Consider the following 14,987-nt stretch of genomic DNA (forward strand, 5'->3'; position numbering starts at 1 on the left):
AGCTTGTAGATCGGCTATTTTCAAATAGCCTACGCCTAATAATGTATAAATAAATAATCAAAATGTACTTATAGCAGATGTACAGGCTCATATGTTGGGAGCTTGTAGATCGGCTGTTTTCAAATAGCCTCTGTATAGGCCTATATAAAAGTAAAAGTACTAACATTGTGTCAGCTTGTAGATCGGCTATTTTCAAATAGCCTACGCCTAATAATGTATAAATAAATAATCAAAAATATACTTATAGCAGATGTACAGGCTCATATGTTGTGAGCTTGTAGATCGGCTATAAGACCGGCAGGTGTCGGCAGCTCCGGTGCTCTCCGGTAGCTGCCGCAGTGAGACCGGCAGCTGCCGGTGAGACCGGCAGGTGTCGGCAGCTCCGGTGCTCTCCGGTAGCTGCCGCGGTGAGACCGGCAGGTGCCGGCAGCTCCGGTGCTCTCCGGTAGCTGCCGCGGTGAGACCGGCAGCTGCCGGTAAGTCTGCCAGTAAGACCGGCAGGTGCCGGCAGCTCCGGTGCGCTCTGGCAGCTGCTGCGGCTCCAGATGGCGCTTGCCGACAACGGCCGCCACCGGGGCACCTATAGTTCGAATTAACTATTACATTTATGAATTGGACTCTGCATTGACAATGTAGTGGTTTCGTATTGTAATGTATCCTGAATCTTGCGTTCAATTCTGTCTTTATTATTATTATCATCATCATCATCATCATTATATAGCCTACTGACAGACAGTGAATGATTGGACTCAGCTCTTTGCTCTTATAAGCTATAGGCCTATATATAGCTCTTATATCGGTCGTAAGTCATATTCAGATAATGTCCTCATAAACAAATGCAAAGTGTAAATTAATCTCCCGAGCAGGGTCTCTCTCTCTCTCTCTCTCTCTCTTTCTCTCTCTCTATATATATATATATATATAGGCCTATACGGCGCTGTCCTTGGTGCTGAACCCAACTAACAGCAGCCCCGCCTTGCGCGTCATGTTTGGTGGAATACTTTTCTGGCATTGTGCCTTCAAATAACCTACGCCTAATAATGTATAAATAAATAATCAAAATATACTTATAGCAGATGTACAGGCTCACATGTTGGGAGCTTGTAGATCGGCTGTTTTCAAATAGCCTCTGTAGGCCTATATAAAAGTAAAAGTAGATCGGCTATTTTCAAATAGCCTACGCCTAATAATGTATAAATAAATAATCAAAAATATACTTATAGCAGATGTACAGGCTCACATGTTGTGAACTTGTAGATCGGCTATAAGACCAGCAGGTGTCGGCAGCTCCGGTGCTCTCCGGTAGCTGCCGCGGTGAGACCGGCAGCTGCCGGTGAGACCGGCAGGTGTCGGCAGCTCCGGTGCTCTCCGGTAGCTGCCGCGGTGAGACCGGCAGCTGCCGGTGAGACCGGCAGGTGCCGGCAGCTCCGGTGCTCTCCGGTAGCTGCCGTGGTGAGACCGGCAGCTGCCGGTAAGTCTGCCGGTAAGACCGGCAGGTGCCGGCAGCTCCGGTGCTCTCCGGTAGCTGCCGCGGTGAGACCGGCAGCTGCCGGTAAGTCTGCCGGTAAGACCGGCAGCTGCCGGTAAGTCTGCCGGTAAGACCGGCAGGTGCCGGCAGCTCCAGTGCGCTCTGGCAGCTGCTGCGGCTCCAGATGGCGCTTGCCGACAACTAGATCGCTGTTGTCAGATCAGGGGGATTTATTGATTGAATACTTTATTAACAGTTTACTTATAGTACAGTGGTACATTATACAATGGTGCTAGAAGGATAGCACAGAAAGCCCTTAGGGCTTGTTTCCATTGTTGTCCTGTGTATTCAATTCCAGCAATACAGGGAGGGGTGCTGTTTACTAAACATGTTTAGATTATTGAACCAACTGATGCACATTTCCCTCTTTGTTGCAGTTGCCAACCCATATTCAACCAATAAATCAATGTGATGTGAAGTGATACCATAGCCTGAGAGGACGTTTGGCTTAAATCAGTGTTTCCCCACCTTTTCTTTCAGAGCACACTTTTTATTTCAAAAGATCAGACAGACTTAGGCAGACATACAGACTTATGATGCTTCATAACACTCGTTATAAACGTTTATAAGTATGCATATAGATATTTTATAAATAACTAAGTTATGGTAGTTATAATGCTTGTTCTATTGAGCATAATGTTGCATTATGTCCAGCACTTATAATACGTTATAAACGTTGTTATAAGTTGTTATGCATAATTATAAACATTTATAATGAGTGTTATAATGCCTATTATAATAATCCACATTATAATGCACTATAAACATGATTGTAATGCATTTTAGACCAGTAGCGTATGGTGGGTTCTAACGTTGACCGGGCCAGATTCTTAAACCAAGTATGCAAGTATAATCAGTGTATGTTTTTTTATTTTCAAAAGTGTATTTACAACAAAATGAATGAAGCTGCTGTTCTTTAACTGTTACACTAAAAACACTGCCAGAGACATTGAGAGTTTTTACCATTTCAGTTTCATCAGCATGGGGACTTGTTAGGAACACACTAGCAGATGTCATGAAACCATAAGAGTCTTCTTGGAACCTGGCATTCAACTCACCAAGTTGACAGTCTATAATCTGGTTTAAAATGATGCGTAAATCATTGTCACACCTGACTCTTGTTCGCTTTCCCAGCGAAGTTCTAATAACACTGTGCTCAAATAAGAGAGGTCTGTTGGCGCAACTGCGCCGTTGGGTTTGGTGATGTTCTATATTGTCTGAATCAACTTTGTTTGCGTTCGTTTTTGTGCTAAAAGAGTGACTTTGAGAGCAGTTTTACCGTACAATGTAAGTCAATGAGGAGCATATTTTGAATTATCAATTTCTAATCAATGGAGCAATTCTTTTTTATTTCTTGCCCACCTTTGAAGTTACATCATGGCAAGGTAACTACACAACCCAAACCTCTACCAAAGTGGTCTTGCCCTTTAATAATTCGGCCGAATGCAAATAAGCCCAATTTGAAAACAAAGGAGACTTTCTGTGGTTGGCTACATATAGAATAGGGTGAGGGGATGCTAATGTTATGTTGATTTTTTAGGAGTAGGGGTTTACAGGCCGGGCCATGGCCTTGTTGGCCCCAATGAGAATACGCCCTTGTTTTAGACCCGACCTTTAAGTAAAGTGTTACCCAGAAATATTTTTGGGAAACACTGCTATAATCTTTAACTGCTTAAAGGGTAAGACCTCTTTGGTAGAGGTTTGGGTTGTGTAGTTACCTTGCCATGATGTAACTCCAAAGGTGGGCAAGAAAAAAAAAAAAGTGCTCCATTGATTAGAAATTGATAATTCAAAATATGCTCCTCATTGACTTACATTGTACGGTAAAACAGCTCTCAAAGTCACTCTTTTAGCACATAAATGAACCCAAACGTAGCTGATTCAGACAATATAGACTAGAGCATCACCAAAGCCAGTACTGTTTGTTTTTTTAATAAAAATGTCAACTTCCTGTTGATTTTACTATTTGAAGATCTGGATCCAGATCCGCCGATCCAGTCCGCGTTTTCTACTAATTAAAAATGGCAAAATCAACAGGAAGTTGACATTTGTATTTAAAAAAAAAACAGTACTGGTTTTGGTGATGTTCTATATTGTCTGAATCAACTTTGTTTGCGTTCGTTTTTGTGCTAAAACAGTGACTTTGAGAGCAGTTTTACCGTACAATGTAAGTCAATGAGGAGCATATTTTGAATTATCAATTTCTAATCAATGGAGCAATTATTTTGTATTTCTTGCCCACCTTTGGAGTTACATCATGGCAAGGTAAGTACACAACCCAAACCTCTACCAAAGTGGTCTTGCCCTTTAAAGCCTTAAAGGACAGCCAATGAGGAAAAAGTCATGACTAGCGCAATGACTACATATAGACATGCTTGCTTGCTTTCACAAGCTCGTAAAAATCAATGTTTGAATTATTTTGGTTTCTAACACATTTTCTGAAGGCTTTCATCTCTTAAAAGTATGCTACCCACTCAAATAAAGTTATATTCATAACTGTAATTAAGCATTACAACAATGAGCATGTCTAATTGAACTCTAACCACCGTAATTCACCAAATAACATATCAATTATTGTATGTACAACATTTTCACTTAATACATGTTTAGAATTGAAATAAGCAAATGAATACTATATACTGTGTTCCTGTACTTTATTGACATTTCAACTTTTAATGTTGATCCACAAAAAAAGGAGTTCTTCGTCCATCTGCGAGGCAGTCACAGCATTCTCAAATGATCATTCTACCTACAAGAACATGATAAATAAATAATGCATTACTGCGTTTTACATGTATGATGTTGCAATTAAAACAAAAATTGTATAATAGTCAAAGTACCTCATTTGAACATAACGCATTATGTTGCCAAATGTAAATAACAGCCTACCATGCATTAGTTGTCGGAGTCTTCGGAAGAGATAACAACTGCAAAATTTGGTCTAGACGAGTCCTTCTGTTTGAATTAATTAAAGGGGAAAAAAATACTCTCATAAATAAAGCAATAGGATTTGCATCCTGCCACATTATGTACTGCATTGAAAAATGTGTGTTGGGGGCCAGACCAATCATTTTCTGCGTGTGGCGCACAAATGATATCAATCATAGCATACCTGTGCTGCATTAACCTCCATGTCAGATGGCATTTCTACAGCTTGCCTAACGAAAATAAATGTATTTTCATTAGGGTCAGATTGTTCCTGTAAAATCTATACAATGCATGTACAAAAGACATAAATGAAAAATCATGCACAGGTCTTTCCTCAATCATTAACATGATCATGAAAATGTAGCCCATGTTTTTATTTAGAAATAAATATTTTTTTAAAGTCCATATCTTTGTATAAAGTATTCCTCTTACAATGTTTTGTATTTTTTTTTTTTTTTTTTTTACTAATTTGCAAAGTACTGCCATAACTGTGCCTTAACACATTCATCAAAATCCTCTACAATTTTTTTTCATAATGATGCCATTTTACCCTGTGGTCTTACCTTTTATTACATTGCATTTGACGTTCTGCCTGATATCTGTTCATCTTAAACTTCTTTCTCATCCACAGGATTGTAGCCTGAAAATAATGTGATTCGTCTTGTTATGCAGTTTTTCGAATGTCTAATACATATAATATTTAGTATTCTATATCTGTCTAATTCTACATTTGTCATTGCTATACAAAGTTATTTCAGTAACAGGGGTCTCCCATGTCTAAATAATGCAGGATACTATATAAAAAATAGTAATTTAAAGTGATTACGCCAAAAAGTTAGCCTAGATAAAATGCACATTAAGTTTATTAGATGCTCTTCTGATTGGTCGATGTTAGCAACCCACCTCAAAATTATATGAGACACAGACACCCCTTTTCCTTTATTTGTATTGTGTACTTTTCTGAAATGAAAATAAAGCCTGTAGTTCACTTACCTCTGGCAAAAGCACTGTTTCCAGATATTCCTCCATCTCAGCAGCTTGGATGTTTGGTTTTGATTTTGCAAGCGCTTTTCCAGCTTGTGACAGTTTTTTGATTCTGTTCTTCAATGTCCTTGTCTGAAATATTGATGCAAACAGCTCAATTTTCATTTATTTTTCATATTTCATGCATTGTGTAAATTGTAATTAAGAAAATATATATGTGTTAAATTACATTTGTCAATTTATTTACAATAAATTGGTGGTTAATTTCACCACACACTAATTACTTACCTGTCTCTCATTGATAGGTTGCAAGAAAGAATTGTAATCAGCTCGAACGTTGGGCTTGAGGTTTTTGTTTTTAAACAGATGTAATCTGATTGACAACGTCCTTCTCTCAAGCATATTTTTCTCAAATAGCTGTGATTAAAAAAAAAGATCACTCAACACGTGTCTTTTAAGGTAACACAGGAGTATGAAGGCAACACAATTAATTGTAGAACAAAAAACATTCATATAAATACCGTGATGTCTTCGTCAGTTAAATCAGCCTTAGTATATCTCATCTCGCCCTGCCTGCAAGCATTTAACATTGGTGTTAATGTAAATTATAGCTATAATTGGCGATAAAACAAATAATTAGGAGCTATGCACATGTTAATACAATGTAAAGTATCTATTTTCATGTGAAATGGATGTATGGATGCATAGATAAAACATTTGATGATTGATTGATTAGCAAACCCACTATCTACTGTGTGATAAAATTGCAAATAGTTATATTTTTTAATATATATATATATATATATATATATATATATATATATATATATATATATATATATATATATATATATATATATACTTTTTATTTCTGATGTATGTATTTACAATAGTTTGTAAGATACTTACCAGTCATCCTCACATCCACAACAGAACTGTACGTCTGTCGAACTGCCTACTTCCACACCTGCGCACTCACACTGGAGCTTTTTCAAGCAGACCACACACTTTACCCAGTGAGTTGTCTGTGGAGTTTTGAAAAACTTAAAAATGCACGTGTCCATCTCCCAGCACATGCATTGACTATGATCTTCAAGCACTTTTCTTTGTTGGCCTCTTCTGGTACTTATCCCAGTTAAGACAGCAGCCGGTGGTGTTGGTATGGCTATTCCAGAAGTTGTGTCAGTAGCTACTGCAGCCAGCTGTGTTTGTATGGCTGTTCCGGAAGTTGTGTCAGTTGATAGGCCTACTGCAGCCCGCGCGCGTGTTTGTATATTGTACTGCTATGCCGATGACACCCAGCTGATCCTCTCATTCCCCCCCTCTGACACACAAGTGGAGGCACGCATTGCTGCTTGTCTGGCTGACATCTCGGAGTGGATGTCGACGAACCACCTGAAGCTCAACCTGGACAAGACCGAGCTGATGTTCATCCCGGGGAAGGGCTGTCCTCACCGAGACATGGCCATCACCATTGAGAATGCTGTGGTGACGTCAACTCGGACTGCGAAGAATCTGGGTGTGACCCTGGACGATCAACTGTCGTTCTCGGCTAACATCGCATCAGTGACACGGTCCTGCAGATTCCTCCTCTACAACATCAGGAGGATTCGCCCCTTCCTCACGGAGAAAACAGCCCAGGTGCTCGTCCAGGCTCTTGTCATCTCCCGCCTGGACTACTGCAACTCCCTCCTTGCTGGTGCTCCGGCATCAGCCATCAGACCTCTGGAGCTTGTTCAGAAAGCTGCGGCTCGTCTGGTGTTCAACCGCCCCAAGTTCTCCCACACAACTATCCTTCTCCGTTCTCTGCACTGGCTCCCCGTAGCAGCTCGCATTCAGTTTAAAACCCTGGTGCTAGCCTATAGAGCAGTGAAAGGAACAGCTCCTTCTTACCTCCGGGTTTTGGTCAATGCCCACACCCCTGCCCGACCACTCCGGTCTGCCACCTCGGGGCGACTGACTCCCTCGCCACTCAACGGTCCTTCTGGTCGATCGACACGGTCACGACTTTTTTCTGTTCTGGCCCCACAGTGGTGGAATGAACTTCCCACTGATGTCAGGACAGCAGAGTCACTGCCCATCTTTCGCCGCAGGCTGAAAACCCACCTCTTCAGGAAACACTATCCTTCCTCTTTGCCTGGCCTACTTGTTGTTAACTAGTTGTACGAACTCTTGTTTTATTTTTGTATTGTTTTATTGGATCTTGTTTAGTCGATACACTTATTTGTTTTAGCTCGTGCTCATTTGATTTTGCCATTTTTGTCTCATCTGTTTAAGAAAGTAGGTAGCTGATATATTGCACTTTTACCTTAGCGCTAGGTATACTCTTGGTTGCTTGTTTTTGCAGGAAATGTACTTAAAACTTCTGGTGATTAGTAGTTTTCGTTCCCTACCTATGTTGAATACACTTATTGTAAGTCGCTTTGGATAAAAGCGTCTGCTAAATGACTGTAATGTAATGTATAGCTGTCCCCGGAGTTGCTGGCTGACCTTCCTTCCTGAGTCTTTCATTCTTTGGGAAGACACACATATTATTAACAATTCACAGAGTACAAAATTATATATTTTTGGGACAAAAATAAGGTGTTACCTGGGCAATAGCGCCTTTGAGCATCTCATTTGCAATGTAAATTCTCAGAGTGTTCAGCTGGTTTCCCCTTAGAGTTTCCTCCATTACGATTTCTTTCTCAACCTCATGCTGGGCTGCCTTTGTATACACAATATATACACATAATTGAAAAATCAATCAAATTAAAAAAGATTTACTAGTCCAGGAAAATAATGAAAACACATAAAATGTTTACAAGATGAATTACCATGCAGACAAATATGCCACAGTTGTTGCTGTCATCCTGTCTCCATTGTAGAGGAAAGTAGACCTTCCATTCCATTAAGTTTGCCCTGTTATTGAAAACCTTGCTAGAAATCAAGAAACAGAAAGAAACAAAAATGACGTACTTGTTTTGCTAAATGTTTTATATATATTTTTATTTGGACAATTACCATATATTACTGGTAATTGTTTATATTAAGGTTGTGTCTATAATGCGTTATAACCACATTTCTAATGCATTATGAACTTATAAACACTTATAATTAAGCATAACAACGTATAAATAACAAGTATTATAACTTATAATGATACATTTTAGTGCTGGTCATAATGCATTATTAACAGCACACCTTACTTATAGAATGTGTCTATAATCACATTTATAATGCATTGTAGTGCATCTCAATGCATTATAATGCACTTCTGATGCTTCATAAAACTAGTTATAAATCTTATAAATATAATTTTGCATAACATCTTATAATAAAGGCACGTTATAAATAACTAAGTTATGGTAGTTATAATGTGCAGTTCCACTGACCACTTATAATACATAAGTTGTAATACATGATGATAAACATTTATAACACGTTTACTTGTTATGTTTTATAAACGCATTATAAGGCATAATAAATGTGATCATAATGCATTAGTGACCGACCTTTAAGTAAAGTGTTACCATTATTTATGTAATTCGTTTTTAAAGGTTATACCTCAAAATCTTCAGGTAGCCTTCCTCCAATGGTTTGTGTCCTTCCGTTCTCAGTGAGTCATACACTCGTATTTCTTTTAGTTCAAAGTCCAAAACCTACCAAAATGTATACATGAAGTACAGAAATTAATATTTTTTAATGTCCATCAGAATTATTATTATTATTTTCTTTCACATACATTTGGCCTGTCCCTGTGATTCTTATTATTAACTTTTTACACATGTTAAGTATGTGTCCTCACCTACAAAATAATCTATGACTTTGACTTGAGTTTTCACGTATAACACAAATAAGAAAACTGTTCTTATTTGTTTGACCCAAATTCCCATGACACGATACATGTGCTAGGTTTTCACTTACCCACAGGACAAAGTGGTTACCCTTTTCACTCTGAGTGTCCTCGCCCACAACCGGTGCCACAAACAGCGTAGATGCCCGCTATTGTATGGGACAACACACATTAGACTACAATGTTATATGGCTTTTTTTAATAATAAACATACATTTTAATTGCAAATGTACTCACTTGAAATTTTGTGGTGTCATTGAGATCATTACGGAGCCACTTAATCCATTCAAAATCAGCCACCAACATTTCCTGCGGGATGATAATGAGATTATATATTCCATTTCTCTATTGTTGTAAAACGTTGTACATTCTGTGGTCACTTTATCTTAAACATTGTCTCTCACAGAACGACGTTATCACCTTTCTGGATTTTTCCAAAAGCTGGGCCAATCTGAAGTTCACAGCCTGAAAAGGAAATCTTATTGTTAAGACTACAAAATCTGAAACCGTTGTGACTCAACACCACTCACAAGAACAATATCATATTTCACATAAAATGCTTTTCTTTTAAACAATTCCAGCACTCACGTCTGATGTCAGCCAAAGTTGAGAGGGTTTTGCGGTGTGATCCAATAAGGATATTGGACATACTGTATGTAGGTCTCCTACGCTCAGAGGAAAACGTGTGCCATGCTCAATGAGAGGCGTGTGCTTATTGAGAATTCTCCCCCCAGTGAGAGACGGGTTTGTTGTCTCATCATTGAGAGCTGGAGCTAGAGCAACTGTCAAATCATCCTATAATTGAGATAGTCAATCATTATTAATTTCCCATTATGTTAAATTACAACACAAAGCCTATGGCATGGTCAATAGTGCTATTTTCTCTAATATACATTAGCATTTACTGACCTTGTCATCCGATGAAACGTCGTATTTAGCGGCCCTAAACGCGCTTCCAGGGACCGTAGTTGGTGGAGAGAAAGATGGTGTAGAATTTGTTGAGGCAAATCTCGTATGAGTTGGACTACCATCTTGAGTCTGATCATCCGCAGAAGTCATCTTGGTATCGACCATACATGTTGGCGAGGCAGATGACGTAGAACTTGTTGGAGAGGCAGATCTCTGAGAATTTTGAGGATTCCCTGGATTCTGTTCTTCCGCAGAAGTCTGTGAAGTCTTCTTCTCTGTAACGTGAGATATAAAGGCAAACAAAAATAATGACCATGTTTAAAATCAATAAAGAGCAAAGAGTGATGGTGTTACCTTTGGTTCTAGAAATACACCAACTATAATTTCTTAAACATAATTTAAGAATATATTTCAATTAGTGTGAAATGTATTCTGTTGATAACATTGGTGTCAGCTCCAACAAAAAACTATCGTCTTACATCTATTTTTAAATATGCTACTTAGAGATCTTAGTACAATAACCTTGCATGCTTTTTTTGGTCCAACACAGAATTATTATTATTTTACCTATATTTTGCCTGTCCCAGTGAATTCATTATTAACTTTTTTATACATGTTAAAGGACGACTTCACCCCATCTTCATATATTTGGTCCTCATGCTAATGATAAAAATGGTAAAAAAATAAATAAAAAATCCTACTCGTCTGTGAGGACTGTGGACACTTCAGAAACCTGCCTACCAGTGACATCATCGTTAGGCAGGTTTTTCTTTTCAAACAAGATTTCAATATTTTTATTAACACCAGAACAAGTGCTTTCGGTATACAGTACCATGCTAACTTTCCAGGAATAGAATTCCTGCTGTTATTAGCTTCGATACCCCATCAATGATGTCACTGGTAGGTGGCTTTTTGAACTGTTCACAGCCCTCCGCTGAGACACAGACCAAGTACCCAAAAAAGTGTAGCAAATCATCATGACCATTTGTGAGGAACAATTATATGACGATAGGTTGAAAATGGGTCAAGTCGTCCTTTAATTACGTGTCCTCAACTTCAAATTAACTTTAAGTTATGTATGTTTAAAAAACTTCAAGTTTTCACTTGTTATACATGGTTCTTAGATACTGTATGGTCTACAGTATGTGCTAATCTTTCACTTACCCACACAGCCTTGCATGTTGACGACTAGAGTGCCCATGGGTCCCACTGTCAAGTCATAGCTGCACCGCTGGTCCATGTCTTTCTTGTAATTGGCATTTATTTTGAGGTTATGCATTTCCATTATAACTCTTGATTGTAGTTTGAAAGTGGATTCCTTCATTTCAGAGAATGAGTAACGGACAGAGGCCAATTGTCGGTTCAACTGTTCCGCTACAGAGGAGTTCATGTGGGATCGAAACTCTGGACTTATGTTGATACTCCTTAACCTCTCCTCATCTCTCGTCTGGTTCTGTTGATGGAATCTATCATACACAGCAATTCTTTCTGTGGTATGTGTGATGGGGTGGACTGTATTAAAACGATCGCTGCTCATCGGTGGTGGTTCCTTGTAGGTATTGGAGCAAAGGGTTTTTACCCATTCTGGAGTGAATTCAAGTCTCTTTTCTTTAGCCAATTCCCTGTTTGCTGTTGTGTTTGCAACCCATCGGCCGTCATGAGGGTGGAAGTACTTTTGCTCTGACCTATTGTTCATGTGTCTTGAAACTTGCCCAGCAACATCGGATACATATACAGTGGGGAAAACGTTAAAGCTCAGGAGACCGTCGACATGATCACGAGCAGACTCCTTCCAAAGCATGAAGTTAAGATAGTACACTACACCATGCGTGCAAGAGAAGTGCAAAATTCCACCTGTAATGTTGTCAGAATTACATTTAAATAGAATTACATATAATTAAATTTCAATCATTACCTTAAAGTGTGACAAGAGATAGTTTTGAATTTAAATTCTCAAGTGTTATTCTCACCTCCGGCTTTCTGCAACTTCAAAAAAAGTTTGGGATACACTTCTTTGAAGTTAACAAGTTCTGACAATCTGTTTACAAGGTCTGTCTCGGATCCTTCGCTGGAGCCACCAAGATGAAGACAGGCATCCCTCATTTCGACCAGTGATTTCTTTTTGGAGTAACATTTGGTGATTATTATTGTACATTACCAACAATTAGTATAACATAATGTAATTGATTTTCAAAATTTTTCCATTAAATCCATTATGGTTACTCACCGGTTCTTGCTCAAGCAGTGTCATGATTTGGTCCTCATCCCAACGCTTAACCTCTGTCTGTTCCGTTTCTCTTTTCTTCAATCCCTTTTTGATTTCAGTTTTTGGAAGAATGTCACTGTTTCTAACAGCTCCTCCCATCCATGGCGCAAGATGGGAATAGGAAGTCTTCGATTTGTACGGATTAATTGTTGATGTGCCTTGTAATTCGAAATAGAAAACAATTAATTACATAACCAACGCAAGCGGTCTACGTATAAACAAACCATGTAAACATATTGGTGTTTGTTATAATAAGATCTATGTCCTTCACTGTACTATACATAGCAAGTAGTCTTTTTAATGTAAAAGTTTTAACATTTAAAAAAAAAGTTTAAGCAACCACTTAAATTTGTTCGTTAAAAGATTGTTTCTAAATGTCTTGTGTCATGTAATAGGGTTTTAAAAAGCCTTTAAAAAAACGAAATGACTAATATTTCTATTAGACAAAATGATCAATATGTGTGTCTTACCCACATATTGGTTATAAGGATCTTATTTCAATATTACAGAGGAATTATTTAAAATGTAGAACTAATATATGCATTTTATTTAAAATGTGTTTATTCTGCTGGACAAATTTAACTCACCACTGATGAAGCCTTCTGCAATAAATTATTTTTCAATTTCGAGATCCTCTTGCGATATTTCATCAAGCTCCGGCCTCTTGAACTGTGAACATACATTTAGTGTCAGTAATTTTGATTCACACCAGTTTCCGTACAGTTAACATTTTTTTTTAACCTTATACTGTGTTAAATTATACTTTCAAGGATACTTTGATTTCACTTGAGTATTACCTTTTTATTATTTCTGACACATCTGACATGTTGGAATTGCTATTTGGCTATGACATTACAATTTAGTCATTAGATTTGTATAGATTAAAAACATACATAGCTAAATAAGCAATTTCAGCCAAATGTATACCTTGCTTATATGAAAAAATCTAGACCTACATTAACTAAATATTTCACTATGCAAAAACCTGAGAGCTGTATTATGATATCATGCATTTTCTATCTATATTATAACCGTGCATTATTTGAATATAATGCCTACCTGGAACTTCATAGGCCATTTTCCAATTGGCATCACCAACCACAACTGGTGGGGTGTTACCGCACCGTAAGCAGCTGAATTGGTATTTGAAATCCGTTAAACCAACAAAGTGCATAAACGCTTTCATAATTGTTGAATGATGCAAGGAGATTCCGGTTTGCATTTCCAATGATGACAAACTTCTCCCCACACTTGTGTTGGTCTGTGAAATATATAAACAAATAACATATACACTATTTTTAAGTATTAGTATATACTCAATTCATCATTTCTAAAGCATTATTGACTAATACTGTTTACTAAGCATTAGTAAACAGTTATTGGCCGCGTTTCCCAAACGAATTTGAGCTCCTGCGTAGCCTAGAAGCTGCGTAGGTGCCTCCACGCATCTGCGCAGTAGCAACCCCGCTGCGCACTATCTTCGTTAGTAGCAGCTGTGTGTGCCCAACGTCTCATCTAAATTGGCTTCAGTAGACACCATCTTCGTAGGTTCCGTTTCGTCTGTGCTAAAACTACATTCGTGAGACAGCATGCACGTGAAGAGATCCTGGACGTAGCCTACGTAAAGCCTACGTCAACTACGTAGTGCTATCCTACTATAGTTTAAACACCCTTTGCATACATATATCTATATATACAGGATTTTGCAAAAATACTAAGATAAAGTCGCACCTTTATCTAACTTACCTTTATATGAATTGGACACTTACATTTTTATAGGTACATTCTGTAATGTATTAAAATGCATTTTTTAAGGTGACATTTCAATGATCTTAAATAAACACTGCGGCCATTGTTCGCCGTTCAAAAAAATTCAGAGGATAGAGGGGGCGTCCCCCTGCATGATTGACAGCTTAACGCGTAACGGGCGACGCCTCCCCAAAAAAACAGACATATATACAACAAACACACTGCGACATGCCGTGTTGATAGCTTGCAGATCTGTTATTTTGGGTAGGGCGAGCGGCTGCAGTGCTTCGTCCTCTATGCATGAACCCGAAGTTTACAAATCGTACTCTCACGGATAATCCGATCATCTAATAAAAATATTAAGCACATGCCAAGTTAACTAAAGGTATATAAATGATGCTGAGCTAAATATGTTTCCTTAATTTCGAAGTTTTATAGTTAAACGTTATGATGAAAGTGCAGTTCCTCTCACAAAGTGACAGCTGGCGAGCGCAACAGCTCGCCATGTTTATGAATGGTTAAAACATCTTTTGAAAATAGCAGATCTACAAGCTCACAACGTGTCACAAGCTTGTAGATCTGCTATTTTCAAAAGATGTTTTAACCATTCATAAACATGGCGAGCTGTTGCGCTCGCCGAGCGCAACAGCTGTCACTTTGTGAGAGGAACTGCACTTTCATCATAACGTTTAACTATAAAACTTTGAAATTAAGGAAACATATTTAGCTCAGCATCATTTATATACCTTTAGTTAACTTGGCATGTGCTTAATATTTTTATTAGATGA

The sequence above is a fragment of the Gymnoscopelus microlampas genome (assembly GCF_963454915.1).
Source record: "Gymnoscopelus microlampas genome assembly, chromosome: 8".
NCBI lineage: Eukaryota > Metazoa > Chordata > Actinopteri > Myctophiformes > Myctophidae > Gymnoscopelus > Gymnoscopelus microlampas.